General features: G+C 43.0%; 1 long non-coding RNA gene across 4 annotated transcripts in view; it reads left to right on the forward strand.

Annotated features, from left to right (window-relative positions):
• Positions 1 to 16547, forward strand: part of LOC141522974 (uncharacterized) — a 118897-nt gene that overhangs the window by 82787 nt on the left and 19563 nt on the right. The gene's annotated exons all lie outside the window — the stretch shown is intronic.

Raw genomic sequence — 16547 nt, forward strand, 5'->3', positions numbered from 1 at the left:
GAACCTTTTTTTAAAAATTTTTTGTTGACTGAATGCTGCAATTTTGGAATCCCTGAACAAAACTTCCAAACTTCCTAGTCAATCCCATCTTTGGTGGTGACTTTGGCAGAGCAGGAAATGTATGTAAGCCATGGAACCCCCCCCCCCCCCCGACCTGTGCAGAGCGTTTACTTAAGGATGTCCTGAGGAAGGATAAAGCCTTCATTAGCTCTCCTGAAAGAGTACAGCCACATGGGGACACCTTGTCTGCCTCAGTAAATGCCAGCTGCCATTTCTGGCTCATCTGCCAGACCCCCACCTGTGGCTAATGATGACCATTCACCTTTCTAAAATACTTTAGGACTGAAAGCCACTTTCCATACTTGATCTCAGTAGAGCCTCCTAATCACCCCAGAGATCAACACTGCCCTAATCTCCTTTTTTTTTATGAGGAAATTGAGGATCAGAGATATTAAATGATGTGATGCTGCTCAGTGGTAAAGTGGTCGGGAGGACCCACATTCAAATCCCCTTTCAGATATTTACTAAGTGGGTGACTCTGGACTGGGCATGAGACCCTCTTGGCTTCAATTTCTTTCCCTGTAAAATGAGAATAGTAATCTCTGCCCCCCCCCCGCCCCCCCCCCCCCCCATTCTGGTGAGGATCAAGTGCTGCATCTGGGCAGCAAAGATAGTCATTGTTATGCACTTTGCTAGAGGTCAAAGAGCAATTAAATATGGGGCTGAAATTGCCTTAGAGCCCAGGTTCTTTGACTGTGACTCTAGGGTCCATCTGCTTTACATGCTAGAGAGCAACCATGGAAGATTGTGGTACTGGACAGAAATCAAAGGAGGAATCCTTTAAACAGAAAGTTAATCTCTGTTGGGTTTTTAATTTAAAATTTAATTTATTTCGGTCACCATTTGTGAAGCTCTCTTCATGAACCTGGGTTGGGGATTGGAAGTGGACCTGAATGACATCACTAGGTTAGGGTCCGACTCTAGCCGACCAGACCAATATGACCTTGGAGTGTTCTATGGAGGCCGGGTCCACATGGCCAGGGTGGCAGATGCAAGGGAGTGGGAGATGGAGCATTGAATGTTAGGTGGGAGTTAGATTGTAAAGGAGGCCTGTAAATGCCTGGGGAGAAGGTGTATGTTGGATTCTGGAAGTGGTGGCAAATTATAGAAGATATGCGTGTGTATGCATCTCAGAATCCGCTCTCCCCATAATGCAGTAGTGTGTGTCTTTCTACGAACTCATCAATAATAACTCTTCCCATCTTACTTAGCTTTGTCATTTGGCAGTGTGTGAGGTGAAACCTCAGAGTTTATTTAGATTTGCATTTCTTTTATTACATGAAGGTAATAGTTTATAATTATTTTTCTTTTGAGACATGTTTATTCATTTCCTTTTACAACTAAGACCTTTTGGTCTTATATATTTCTGTTAGTTTTTCTTTGTTTTAATATACATATATATATAATATATATAAACATATATATATATATATATATATATATATATATAATCTTGAATATCAAGACTTTAGAAATACTTGCAACCTTTCTCCCAGTAGACTTATTCCCTTATCACAATTGCATTCATTTTGAGCATTTAAAAGCAATTCAACTAGTAATTGAATTTTTCTCATATCTTTTCTAATTGCCTCAACCTTTGAATGGTTAAGAATTTACTCTGCCATGCTATGGTTGTAATTTGATCTAGTTCTTTTCTCATGTTTTAATGCTATTACCTTTAATATAAATATATATATATATTATAAATTATAAATATTGTATATATAATTTATATGTCAGATTTATTGTGGTATATTGTATAGGTGACTGCATAGATCTAATTTCTGTCAAACTGATTTCCTGAGTTCTCAGTAATTCTTCTCAAATAGAGAATTCTTTCCTAAGTAATTTATATTTTCCAGTTTATTGAACACTGGATCACTATTTCTTATTCTTTGTTCTTCATTCTTCAGGACATTTCATTGAAAAGCTTTTCTATTTTTAATCAGTACCAGAGAGTTTTAATGATTCTATTTTATAATATAGCTTGAAGTGCTAAGCCCTCTTCATTCCTACTTTTTCCCCCTTATTGCCCTTGCTATCCTAGATCTCATCTCTCCAAATGAGTTTGACAAGATTATTTAGGAATGCCAGTTTGGATGCTGTTTGGATGCTGATCTGGAGAGAAGAGAGATGGGATGCAGGCAGGCTAATTGGAGCCTGTTGCTATCAATGTAAGAAGAGCTGAAGCCCAGAATTATGTTTTTAAATATTTTATTCTTTTCAGTTCCAAATTTTCTTTCTCCCTCCATCCCCTCCCCCACACAGTGAAAAGTCAAGAAATATGATCCTGATTATACATTTTTGTCACACAAAATATTTTCTCATTTTCCATGTTGCCAAGTAGTCTTTGGTCCATATTCAGAGTCCAACTCTTCTCTCTCTGGGTGGAGATTGTGGACTGTTGTCAGTCCTTAAGTGGGTACTTGCCCCTTCTCTCTGTCTTCCCTATTCCTCAGAATGCTCCCTGACCTTGATGTCATACTTCTTGATAGATTTATAGATATTGGGGCATTTATACACCTATAAACATGTGCACCTAGACATAGACTTATGAATGTGTGCATGTCTGTAGCCTTCTCATTCTGCTGTAGCTACTTGGGCTTTGCTGTGGTAACTTCTTGACTTGGTTTACTGTAGGTGCTTAATTAATGCTTACTGGACATTTGGTTGTCTTGTTGAATGGTCCTATCTGGAGTCTCAACTTATAAAAACACAAAGAGAATATTTACTTGGTATTTCTTCTCTTCCTCCTTGCCCCTGGACCAATATTGCTTATTCATTCCAATGATGGGGGGGGGGGGGTTGGTCTGAGAAAGGCCTTTCCTTCACTTTAGGAATCTCCTATTTCAGTGCCTCAAGAGAGACAAATGCCCATTATTTTAGATCAGCAGGTGTGAACAAAGCAGATATCACCTGAATTCTACATGGGACTGGAGAAGGGTCACCATCATGGGGTCGGGAGACACTTGGATGTGTGACCTATGTGTGGGTGCCTTCTGGCAGTTGTGATTCTGACTTCTGTGGCAGTGGACCTGGGTCATATCTACACTTTGCCACCCTCTCTGTGTGTGACCTTTGGCCATCCAACTAGCTTCTTTGGGCCTGTTTCCTCATCTGTAAAATGTGAGTAGGGATTGGATCGGAAGTGGGAGAGTTTGGGTTAGGTGGACCTGAAGCTGCCATCCAGTCTGACCCCTGTCCAGGTGTCCCCCAGCCTCTGTTGGAGGACTGCCACCCAGGGAAGGCTATGGCATCTGGGGGCAGCCTCTTTCATTCTTGGGTTGTTAGGGTTCTTCCTGTCATCACGTGACATTGGCTTTTTGATCATTGTCTCCTGTTGCTCTTGGTGCCAGATGTTTAAGATAGTTTGTATATCCCTGCAGAGTCTTCTCTTCCCAAGGCTGAACATGCCTAGTTCTTTCCACAGATCCTCATGACAGGAACTCAAGACCTTTTACCCCTAGCCACCCTTCTCTGGACATTCTCCAGTTGGTCACTGTCTGTCCTAAAAGGTGATGCCTTGAACCGAACCTTCTGCTCCTCCAAACCTACAACCCCATGGGAAGTCTTCCTACATTCCTGGCCAAAAGGCAGCTTCCTGATATTGGGGAACAGAAGACTCCTCAGAATCAATCATATCAGTGAGGAGCCTCAACTGGCCATGGGATGGCAGATCTGTCTGGTAGGACCTGTCAGAGCTTGGGTCCTGATGGCAAAGCTTCCTATCCCTTAGGTCACCCCCATGTATGATAGCACAGCTGGAAAGGGAGTGAAGGAGGGGGGCTGGGAGTCACTGTCTGAGGCTTCTGGACCTCTCTCTGCTGGGGAGGGGCTCTCACCTTCTGAGCAGGGTCAGCAAAGAGAGGGGCATGATAATTGGGCACCCTTCTTATGATGCTCCATACAGAGAAATGCAGAGTGACCACTTCATTGGTTCAGCAAACACCTATTAATATTAAGTGCCTTCTGTATTCTAGGTGTACAGGGAGGACCCAGGTCCATTTCTACCTCTGACATATGTTGGACTGGGTGGGTCTAGACACACCTAACTTATCAGGCCCATACACAGCTCTCTTTTCTGTTGGAGGGTACAGAGCAGCTGACTATTTGGCTTGACCCTGTGAGTTTCCTTTGTCCCTCTCTCCCTCCCTCCCTCCCTCCCTCCCTCCCTCCCTCCTTCTTTCCTTCCTTCCTTCCTTCCTTCCTTCCTTCCTTCCTTCCTTCCTTCCTTCCTTCCTTCCTTCCTTCCTTCTTTCCCTCCCTCCCTCCCTCCCTCCCTCTTTCCTACCTTCTTTCTTTCCTTAAAAAGTAAATATCAACTCTATTCAGTGATTATCCCCAAACCATTATTGTGGAAGACACCAGCCTTCCTGTAGTTTTCCTCTGTGGTTTGAGCTTTGGAAGGCAATGATGAACAGCAGAATCACATGTTCAGGGGAAGCAGATAGGCCAGAGGGGTGTGGGATGATGTGGAAGAATCCCTGCAAGGTCGACCAGAGCCTGATGAGGAAGGCCTTTAGAGGCCAGGCTGGGGAGTTTGTATGTCTTCTTGGAGACCACTGGGAGCTGTTGTCTTTTCTGGAGCAGCCATGACACAATTACACTTGTGATTAAGAATGTAGAGGCTGGAAATGGGAGTTTAAATCAGGTGTTGTTGGAATTGTCTAAGTGGGAGGTGATGGGTCCTTCACCAGGAGGCAGCCCCCTTTGGATGCCTCCCTCACTCTTGTTGAGGATCTTCCTGGCTTCAGTAGATGTCCTACCATTCCTATAGACATGCCCTCCTCTTCTCCCCAAAATGTCCCTCTCAGTTCTTGTCTTGCTATATTGAGTTTTCAAATACACCTCAAAATGAAAGGATGTTTGTAACTAACAAAGTCTCTGACCAATGGATCTCCGGAATGACCTGGGTGTGCCCGCTTCCCAATTGCTCAAGTATAGTGTTGGTTGCAGTGGTCTAATGATTCCCTCTCCCAAACACCCCTCTCCTCTTCTTTCTAAAGATAGACTAGAGTTTGGCAATGAGACCCTTTGGCTCTGAACATGAGGAGTTCCTGCTTGTGGCATTAACAAGTTTACAAATCACCATAATTATCATAGTTTGCAGAGAAACCAGTGCCTGGTCACAAGATGGAAATGACTTCCCAGGAAATGATGGGCCCAATTGATTGCCCTGATCCCTCCACAGCCAAGGACGGGGGGTGGGAGAGCAGTATTCACGGAAAGCCTGTCCAGGGCTTTGAGAGGGGCATCCTTTACCTGCATATACCCTGCAGGTTACGTGGGGGTGGCTGCCTCCTTGCTGATCTCCTTATCGCTTAGAGAGTATGCTCCTTAGCTGAAAGTGCTGTCCTCTCACCCCCACCCCAGGACATCTGCAGATGAGTTTGGCTTTGGCTTTTGCAGTAATTTTAGTGACAGCCCAGTCATCATAGGGAGTTCCAAAAGTCTTCTTGCAGATCTGAGCCCAATCAAAGGGTACAATTTTGGCAAAACCTTGTGTATCTAGTAAGACCATGTTAGGACCAGGGTTTGATTCATAGCCTTCCATTCATGTCTGTTAGGGGGGATGCATCAAAGAGCCAGAACTCTCTTCTTAGGAGAAGGAGAAGAGAGAAGAGAAGGAGAAGAGGAAAGGAGAAGTGAAAGAAGAGAAGACAATGAGGAAGGAGAAGAGAGAAGAGGAGAAGAAAGAGGGAGAAGAGAAGGAAGAAGAGGAGGAGGAGAAGGAAGGAGAAAGAAATGAAGGAGAAGAGAAAGAAGAGAAGAAGAGAAGAAGAAGGAAGGAGAAAGAAGAGAAGGAGGAGGAGGAAATGGAAGGGAAGAAGGAAGGAAAAGAGAAGAGAAGAAAAAAGAAAGAAGGGAGGGAGGGAAGGAAGGAAGAAGGAAAGAAAGGATGGATGTGGATTTTCCAGAATGTCTTCAATGTTGATGACTCGATGATTGGCAGACAGGGCCAAGAGCTAAGATTTCATCTCTTTCAGGGAACTGCCCTTGAATCAAGAAAGTTCCTCTCCTAATTCTGGGTCACACCTTCTCTGTACCTTAGAACCTTGAGAATTCCCTAGAACCCCAAGAAAATGCTGGGTATCTCAGTAGTTGGAGTCTGATTTAACCCTAACTTACTAGCTGTATCATCCTGGACAAGTCACTTCATCCTGTTTGCCTTAATCCACTGGAGAAAGAAATGTCAAACCACTCCCAGGATCTTGCAAAAAAAAGTCCCAGTCCAAAGGGTCACAAAGAATCTGTCATGACTGAACCACTCTGAGAGATTGAGGGATTTGTCCAAAGTTCAAGTCTAGACTTGAACCCAGGTCTTCCCAAATGACCCTATTGGCTGAACCATGCTTATTCTGCACTTTTGAATTTAAAGAATTCTTTACTTTATATATAACATAAAGTTCTTTCCTTTAAATATAAATCACAAAAAAGCCTTGGAGGGTAAGAGATCCCAGTTTTGGGTTCAGACCACTTGGGTTCAGATCCCTGCATGTGTGGCTTTAGGCAAGATCCTGAACCTCCCAGGTCTGTTCCCCCCATGTCAGAAGAGGTGAGCTCTGATATCCGTCCCCCCCTCCCCCCCAGCTTTGGCCTTGTGAGCCTGTGGTGATGCTTTGGGTTTGAATTCTGAGCTCTCAGAGACTGGAAACAAATGACTAATTTGGATTAATGGAAGTTACTTACCAAGAACTAACTAAATATGGGAAGTCCCAAGTATAGACAGTGATGTGTTACACACTCACCCAGGTTTGTATAGAGCACATCCCCATTCTCTGTCTGTGTGTAGCTAGACATGCATCGTCTGCAGACATACACACACAAATAGACACATCCAGTAGACGTGCAGACACACTTGCACTTACATAGAGAAGCAGCATGAAGCTAGGAAAGCTTAGGATCTTCCAGCTCAGGGGGGACCACTCAGGGTTCCTGTGTCTTTGGGCTCCTATAAGGATCAGATGAGATGACCTGTCAAGTGTTTGGCACAATTTAAAAGATGACAGAAATACAATTTGTTATTATTAGGATCTTAGAATTATGGAGTGAGAGCCAGCAGGGGTCTGGTAGGCCAGCCCGCCCTACCTTAAAAAAAATATAAAATAGATGTCAAAACTGAGGCACAGAGTTCCTGGCCTAATGTCAAACTTCTAAGTGGCAGCGCTGGGATTTGAACTCAGGTCCTCTGGAATTCCCATTACCTTCCTGGTTCACCTTATGTATGAACAGTGATAGAGATACAGTAGAATTTCAAATTTATCCACCATGAGAAACAGTTGAACAGAAATAATTAAAACAATAATAATGAAAATTTCATTTCCCATCTGATATTGATTCATTTATTCCATTTCTATCACCTTCAAGCACCATGAAATTATTTTTTAAAGGAAACAAACATTGGATTCAGATATCAAATATTGGATTTATGAAAGCTTGGGCACTAAATTAAGCAATCCAGAGATGTTGAAGTGTGGGAGCCAGAAAATTGGGACTTTTAGAGGGATGGGTAAAATAAGGAATAAGAAAGGGGAAAAGAGAAGGAAATGCATAGGGTAAAAAAGAGAGGCTGAAAAGAAAAAGGAGTAAACATAAAATGGAGGAAAAGTCACAAAAAATAATTAGAACTTTCAAGTCTATAAGAATCAGTCCTCTGTTGATAAATGGCCAAAGTATATGAACAGACAGTTTTCCAATGAAGAAATCAAAGAATTTTTGGTCTTAAAAAGTTTATATTCCCCAATTGACAGATGGTCAAAGGATAAGCAAAGGCAATTTACAGATGAGGAAATCAAAGCAATCCATAGTCATATGAAAAATTGCTCTAAATCATTACTTATTAGAGAAATGCAAATTAAAGCTTCTTGGAGGTACCACCTCACACCTCTCAGACTGGCCAATATGACCAGAAAGGATAATGATCAATGTTGGAAGGGATGTGGGAAATCTGGGACACTATTATATTGTTGGTGGAGCTGTGAACTCATCCAACCTTTCTGGAATTATTCCCAAAGGACAACAAAAATGTGCATTCCCTTTGATACTGCAATACCACTATTGGGTCTATACCCTGAAGAGATTTGAAAAAGGGCAAAAACATCATTTGTACAAAAATATTCATAGCAGACCTGTTTGTAGTGGCAAAGAATTGGAAATTGAATGAATGTCCTTCAATTGGGGAATGGCTTAACAAACTGTGGCCTATGTATATCATGGAACACTATTGTTCTATTAGAAACCAGGAGGGATGGGAATTCAGGGAAGCCTGGAGGGATTTGCATGAACTGATGCTGAGTGAGATGAGCAGAACCAGAAAAACATTGTACACCCTAACAGCAACATGGGTGTGAGGATCAACCTTGATGGACCTGCTCATTCCATCAGGGCAACAATCAGGGACAATTTTGGGGGTATCTGTGATGGAGAATACCATGTGTATCCCGAGAAAGAATTGTGGAGTCTGAACAAAGACCAAAGTCTATTACTTTCAATTTAGAAAAAAAAGTTATCTTATTATATAATTTTGCCATCTCTTATACTTTATTTTTCTTCCTTAAGGATATGATTTCTCTCTCATCACATTCAGCTTAGATCATGGAAGCAATGTAAAGACTAATAGACTGCATTCTGTGGGGGTTGGGAGGATGGAAGCAAGAATGGGGGAAAATTGTAAAACTCAAAATTAATAAAATTTTTCTAAAGAAAAAAGTTTATTGGGGTGGCTAGGTGGCACAGTGGATATAGCACTGGCCCTGGAGTCAGGAGTACCTGAGTTCAAATCTGACCTCAGACACTTAATAATTACCTAGCTGTATGGCCTTGGGCAAGCCACTTAACCCCCATTGCCTTGCAAAAACTAAAAAAAATTATAGTATTATGAAAAAGTCATATATAGACATTATTGATTAGAGGAGTAAGTGGTCTTAAAGTTACCAGTTGTATCTCATAATCAGGAACTAAAGCATAGACTAGTCTAGAAGTTCTGAACTGGAACCCTTAGCTCTTAAAACAGCCTTGAGATGCCATTTTTACATCTATCACTGGCTTAAATGATAGAAGGGGAAGGTGACAATTATGGAGAGGGTGTGGAAAATTGGCACACTAATTCATAGTTTGTAGAGAGCAATCTGGAATTTGCCCAAAGGATAATTAAACCAACTGTATCCTTTGACATAACAATACCACTATTTGGTCTATTTTCAAAGATGATTAGGGAGAAAGGAAAAGAACCAATATATTCTAAAATATTTATAGCAGCTCTATTTCTTGGGGGAGAAGGGAGAGAGGTGATGCATTGGATAGAATACTAGTGCTGGAATCTGGAGAACCCGAATTCAAATCTAGCCTCAGACACTTGCCATGTACTAGCTATGTGACCTTGGACAAGTCACTTCACCCTGACTTCCTTTCATCCAGGGCTATCTCCAGTTGTCCTAATCCATATCTGGCTACTGGACCCAGATGGTTCTGGAGGAGAAAGTGAGACTTGGACTTAGCACAGCACCCCCCCCCCCAATCCAATTCATGTGCTTGCCATGGCATCACCTACCCTGGTCTTTTTCGAGAACAAAGGACAAACATCACCATCACTGTGGTGGCAAAGAACTGGCAATTGCAGGAATGTCCATTACTTGGGGAATGGCTGAACAAGTTGTAATGTATGGTTGATGGAATACTTAACTGTGCTGTAAGAACTGATGAGCACAGTGACCTTAGAAAAACATGAAAAGACTTGCCTGAAATGATGAACTAAGATCATTTTATATTATAAATACCCAAATTTTCTCTAAAGAACATCTGAAGAAAGACAGAATCTTCATCTAGAGAAAGATCTGATAAATAGAAGTATATATGGAATAATTTTATATATCTCCATCTCCATCTCCATCTCCATCATCTCCATCCTCTCCATCTCCATCTCCATCATCTCCATCTCCATCTCCATCATCTCCATCTCCATCTCCATCATCTCCATCTCCATCTCCATCTCCATCTCCATCTCCATCATCTCCATCTCCATCTCCATCTCCATCTCCATCTCCATCTCCATCTCCATCTCCATCTCCATCTCCATCTCCATCTCCATCTCCATCTTCATTTCCATCTCCATCTCCATCATCTCCATCTCTATCTCATCTATATATCTACCTAGGGGAGGGGAGGGAAAGAAAGATTTGCATGATAATTTTGTTGCTTATTGGAAAGGAATGGGGATGTGATGTTTGTCCTTGGATCTTGTAGAAAAATCACAATATTGGGGAAGAAAAATCACAATATTGGGGAATTGATGTCATGACAAGCAGATGAATTGGATTTGAGTGAAGGAGTCTGTACTGAGTCCTCAATCTCAATTTCTGCTCCAATTATCTGGATCCAGGCCAGAGATGAATTTGGATAACAGGATATGGATGGCCCTGGATGCGAGGCAGTTAAGGTGAAGTGACTTGCCCACACAGCTAGTAAATTATGCAAAGTAGTTTTGCAATTTCATGTTCAATCCTCATTTCTATTGTCCTCAGTTATGGATATGCTTATTTTGTTCCATAAATTACAAATAAAATAAGAATTAAAAAAATTTATAAAAAATTCTTAGCAAAATCACTTTGCAGTTAAAGTTGATAATGACTCTAAATCCTAATCATGAAGATACATCACTGCACAACTTTACATGGTATTGGACCTGAAGATGTCATTGAGGCTGAGAATTCATGATCCTAGCTCCAACATGCTGTCCTTTTACTTTTCCTTAAATTTAAAAGGGAAAGCTGAGATTGAAGGGTTCCAGTTCAGAACTTCTAGACTGGTCTTTGCTTTAGTTCCTGATAATGAGATACAACTTAACACATACTGAACCAGTGCCTTCCATCTGCCAGAGCCTTAGGGTACCAATGTGTATGTATGTGTTGGGGCTGGGATCACTGGGCCAATGGAGGTGACAACAGTGAAAATATGCCCAAGTTCCTCATGCCCACTGAGCAAACAAGATTGAGCTAGGTAATGACAATAAGAATGACCAGTTCCTGTCTTCTAGGAGCTTGATTCTGTTAGGGAGAAAGAGGATATTCCTCCAGAAATAAAGATAAAAATCATCTTGTCGAGTAAAGTAGTGAGAATGCCAAGCAAACTCCATATAGGGTCCAGTTAGACACAACTGAACAACTGAACAGCAATAACTTTATATCTATTATTTTATATTCCAAATTTAATTGTATTTAAATCATTAAAGATAAGTTACCTAGATTTTAAATATTGTATTATTTTTGTGGAAAGGATAGAAAAATTACTGTAGGTTGACTGCAATTAAATGGATTTGAAAATGACTTAATAGATAGATTCAGAGTTGTAGTCACTGATGTTCTTGGAAGTGGGTCCCAGAGAAACACCACAGGACTTTGGGCTTGGACTTGGGCTCTTGAATGATTTTAGGAAAGACTTTGGTAGCAGTGTAAATAATCGACTTATTCAGCTTGCAGATGACCCAAAGCTGGGACCCTGACTTGAATCATACAAATGGAGAAGACTTTGGACAGTGGAGAACCCTAGGAGGGTCTGGTGGGACATAATTGAATCGGGATAATGGAAGGGCTGGGTTCCCAAAACTAATATTCGAATCACCTTGGGATGGCATTGTGAGGCCACAACTAACCCGACAAGCAGAATTTTTGTTTTTCTTTTACTGGGTGGAGGCTTCACAGAGGCGGAATGGGCTGGATTAGGAGGCGGGGTTCATGGTAAAGGGGTGATCATCCCACCTGGTGGGATGATGAACTCCTTAGTGAATGGTGAGGGGACATGTGGATGGGACTCTAGAGCTGTCTTAGAGAGTGGAAAGTCTGTCCCACCAAGGAGGGGCTAGAGGATGGTGCTGGGCCCCCTGGGGAGAGGTTGTCAAGAAACCAGTGTAAGCCTGCTGTAAAGGGGAGACTTCCAACCCATAGGGTTGCCCTGCAGTGTAGTGGGATGCCTCCTTCTTGGGGGCCTTCCAGCGTTTCATCAACGTTTAGTTTGGGTTCGGCTTGATGCTTATTGAGGTTCCTTCCTCTGGTGAAATTCTGAGATTCGGGGAGCCCTTGTTGTAGATTTTTGCTCCTGAAATGAAGGAGAATAAATCCCTGTTTTATGGGTCAACTTTTCAAATAATTAAAGTGAATTCTTTTCCATTCTAATGTTCTTTTCAGACTAAGCACCCCCAGTTTTTTCAACTAATCTAGAAATGAAACCACCCTCGGTGCCCACTGTGAACCTAGCAGTCCTGGTCTGACCAGGGGGTACCTCCCCAATTTTGGACACACACGTTTTTTTAAAAATATTGTCTGAGAGCTTCAGCTTTCCAGACTGCCTTGTCATTAACAGTTTTGTTGAGTAGATCTATTGTCAAAAATGACTTCTCCCCAGATTTGTGGTCTTAGAAGAAAGTAAAGACATATTTTTGTTGCAGAAATGCACTTGCTAATTTATTGAAGATGGTGGAGAGAATGCTTTCAATTAGTAAAGTCTATCGATGTGGCCTTTAGAGTTCTGAGAAGCAAGATAGACTTATAGGGTTAACTCTACGTCACATTCGGCTGGTTTGGGACAGCTTATGCAATATCAGCACAAATGTGTTGATGAATCTGTTAGGAGAAAATACAGTTTAATAGTACAGTTTGTAATGATCCTATTTTCTTTTTTTTTTTTTGGATTTAGTTTTATTCATTTTTTCCTTCAGTAATCTATAGACATGTTTGGATAATGTTCACTTTGAAAATTAAAACCTCTTGTACAAAAGAAAGAAAGAGAAAAAAACAGAAGGTTAGCAAAAGTAATAGCTCTTCTTATTGTGTGTGTGACATTCTGCTCCCTATCCCCTCACCTCAGTATCCCCATTATCTGTTTACCAGGACCAAGGTTGATTTTGATAATCACTCAGAGAAGCTTCCTTCTCACTTATTAATGGCAGTCCTTGTGGAGGATGCTTTCCTGTTCCTCTACTTCACCAGCCATTGGCTTATAAAAATCACCCTACACTTGCTTCTTGGTCCTCCCATTTGTAATTTTTATAGCACCAGTAACAGGCCATCCCATCCATCACCTGCATCTTGTCCATTTATTCTCCAAGTTCCAAATACATTCAGGAAACATTTATCAAAGGGCGGGTATATATGCCCCCTCCCCCAAAACACTGAAAGTCTTCTCCCATGTGGGGTGGTTGCTGTGCGTCACACGAGTCCCCTCACTCTTTGGGAGTTGGACACAGAGAATCATACATGGACCTGGGGAGGCCTGTAGCAGGGATGGGGAGGCTGCAAGGCTTTCTCTAAGCCACCAGAGGCTCAGTTCAAGGGGAGTTTGCAATGCCACCCCAGAAATGGAGGGACAGAAGACAGAAGGACAGCCAGCACATGTACAGCTGCCCCCTGAGAGTCCCTGAAGTGCCTGGAGACTGTGCCAAAGACATTGGGCTGTGGGAGCACGTGCTCCCTTGGTGAGCTCCTGGGAGGGTGTCTAGAAGACTTGCCCAGAATGGGGAGGGGAAGACAAGCCATGAGCTGTCTTCCTCCGAGGTGGTCACTGGACATTGACCCAAGCAAACTGTGGCCTGGCTCTGGAAGGGCTTACGGTCCACTGTGGGATGCCATGTGACAGTGGGGAGGTGAGGCCATGGCAAGCACGAGAATTGATTTGAGCCCCCTTTGTCCTCTAGAACCATCTGGGTCTAGGACCCTGGGTGTGAGGCAGGGTGAAGTGACTTGCCCTAGGTCACACAGCCAGTAAGGGGCAAGTGTCTGGGGTCGCATTTGAACTCAGGTCCTCCTGCCTCAGGACTGGGGCTCTACCTACTGTACCACTCATGTGGGTACCCCAAGAAGGCAGAGGAGATGGGGACTCAGGAGGGGCCTAGGCCAAATGCTCTTGGACAAAGCAAGATTTTCCATTCCAGACAGGGAGGGATCAGAGAAGATTTGTAGATTTATGTTTTGCGGAATGGCTGGGCTCTTGATGATTCTGCCTGTGGCATCATCCCTCACATGGGAACTCGTAGAGTCAAATCTGCCTGCACGTGAGTGTGCAGATGTGCGTGTGTGCAGGGGTGTGCGGGGGTGTGTGTGCATGCGCTCCCACCATTTCTTTTCCTGAGACAGTTTCAGGCAAATATTGTCTTTCCCTTGTCCCCTTCCATCTGCCCCCCCCCCCCAGCTTTTGTTTGTCCCTGTTTTGTGAGATGGTTTGAAAAAATGTTGTGGTGGTGGATTTGAAGGAAGCTCTGATGTCTGTTGGTTTCTGAGCAAATGCACTTCAACAGTGATTCAGTATTTAATGAGATTGTTTTATCTAGTTCCAGGGTCTTCCCAGAATTTAACTATGGCAGGAAAAAATAAATGAAAAGGAAATTTAGAGCCTTTATTTGTACTCAGATGCTTACTAGAATCTAATGCACCTTAGTAGAAAGAAGCCCAGATCTGCCCAGGTTTCTGTCTCTATTATCCTCTGGAGAAAGAGATCTTTTATACAAGAATTTTAACCAATACTAATTTCCTAACAGTGCCCTTCATACACTCTTCTTTTTTTTGGCAAGACAGTGCCCAAGGTCACCCAGCTAAGTTAGTATTACATGTCTGAATCTGGATTTGAACTCAGGTCCTCCTGACTCCAGGGCCGATGCTTTGTCCAGTGGGCTGCCTAGCCGCCCTCCCACACTCTTCTTTCCAGACAAAGTGGCCTGCTGATGTGGCCTGCTGATTTGTGCCTCAGAGCCCAGGAGACTCTGACTGTACCACCTTGCAGGAGCATTCTCCCTCCTCACCCATTTTCTTAGAAACCCTTGTTTCCTTTAAAAGTTAACTTAAGGGGCGGCTAGGCAGCATAGTGGATAAAGCACCGGCCCTGGAGTCAGGAGTACCTGGGTTCAAATCCGGTCTCAGACACTTAATAATTACCTAGCTGTGTGGCCTTGGGCAAGCCACTTAACCCCATTGCCTTGCCAAAAAAACCTAAAAAAAAAGTTAACTTACAATGGGACAACTAATTACCTAGTTATATAACCTTGGGCAAGTCACTTAACCCCCCCCCCCATGTTAAATAAATGATTTTTTTAAAAAAGCCTACTTTCAAGCCCCCTACCCAAGGTCTTTTCTGATCCTGACCCCAGCTCTTCAGGCTCTCCAGCATCTCATATTCATTTCATATCTACTCATATAGATTTATCTCCATGCACATTGTCTTCTTTTCTGTAGACTAGGAACTTCTCAAGAGCAGAGATCCCCCATGTCTGTCTCTGTCTCCCCTGTGCCTGGGACTGTGAATGGCACAACCCTGATTGGCCAGCCTCTCCCCTTTGCTTAGAGCCCCCCCTTTTTGGGCAACCCCTTCTACTTTGTGCTCACTTCTTGGTTCCTCTGAAGCTTCCACTCTCTCTTCCAGGATCTCCTCCTGGTCTCCCTTCAGATAGCCAAGGCCAGTGCACAGAACCTCCACCAGGACCTGCTTTTCCAGGGCTCCCTGGCTGGGGTCCCTGGAGGAATGGTTGGTCATTTCTGCCAGGGTTCTAACCCTAAAGGCTGCGGTTTCTAGTAACTAGTTATCTCCTTTAACTTTTAGCATTGGGATTTCATAGCAGCCTAGAACTGCAGCATGAAGCCTTCTTCTCAAGCAGGGGAATTTTCCTGGGGATTCTGGCTAGCCCAATCCCAAACGTCAAGGACCCTGGTGATAAGACACATGTCATCAAGAATATGGGTGACAAAGGGTTCATCTGAGTCCTTCTCTGAGAAGTTGACATGAATTCTCGTGCAGTTCCCTTAGTGTGAAGCAAGAGTGTGCTAGTAAATATTTAACAACCGGCTCCTTGGAGTGGGGGTGGAAGGGTGGGATTGAGAAACAACATAAACAAAATGGAGGAATATCAAACTTTTAAGTGATTTTGCAATTGGCTTCATTAACATTTTTTTAGAAGTCTAGACCAGTGGTCAGAAACGACAGTCTGTGAGCCAAATTGAGCAAACTAGAAATGGCTTTTGCATGTTAAAATCAACAAAATTGAATTTTAAAAATGTAAAGACTATTCTCAGTTTGTGGGTCATACAGAAACCAAGGCAGACTGGGTTCCCTCCCCTTCTCTCCCCTCTTCTCTGCTCCCTCCCCCTCTCTTCATTTCCTCCCCTTTTCACCTATGTTGTACATACATGTGTGAAAACATGTCATGATACAACACAACACCATGTGAAATGGGAATACACAGGATAGAGTAGGAGCACATCCACACATGTGCTTGCATGCAGAGCTGTATGATATTTACACATACATATAGGTGATACATGCTTATCGTGTATACTATACTCTCTGTATGATGCACACCCAGACACCCCATAGTCTCATTTCCCTAGTCAAGAGGCCTAGGGAGCTCTGCTCAGGATTAACGGCGTGCTTAGCAAAGGTCCAGGCCCACTGGATGGAGTCAGGACTTCCCTCCCTGTTCCCATTCTTAGGCTCATAGAGCTTCAGAATGA

Source organism: Macrotis lagotis, chromosome 4, assembly GCF_037893015.1.
Source record: "Macrotis lagotis isolate mMagLag1 chromosome 4, bilby.v1.9.chrom.fasta, whole genome shotgun sequence".
NCBI classification, from domain to species: Eukaryota; Metazoa; Chordata; class Mammalia; order Peramelemorphia; family Peramelidae; genus Macrotis; species Macrotis lagotis.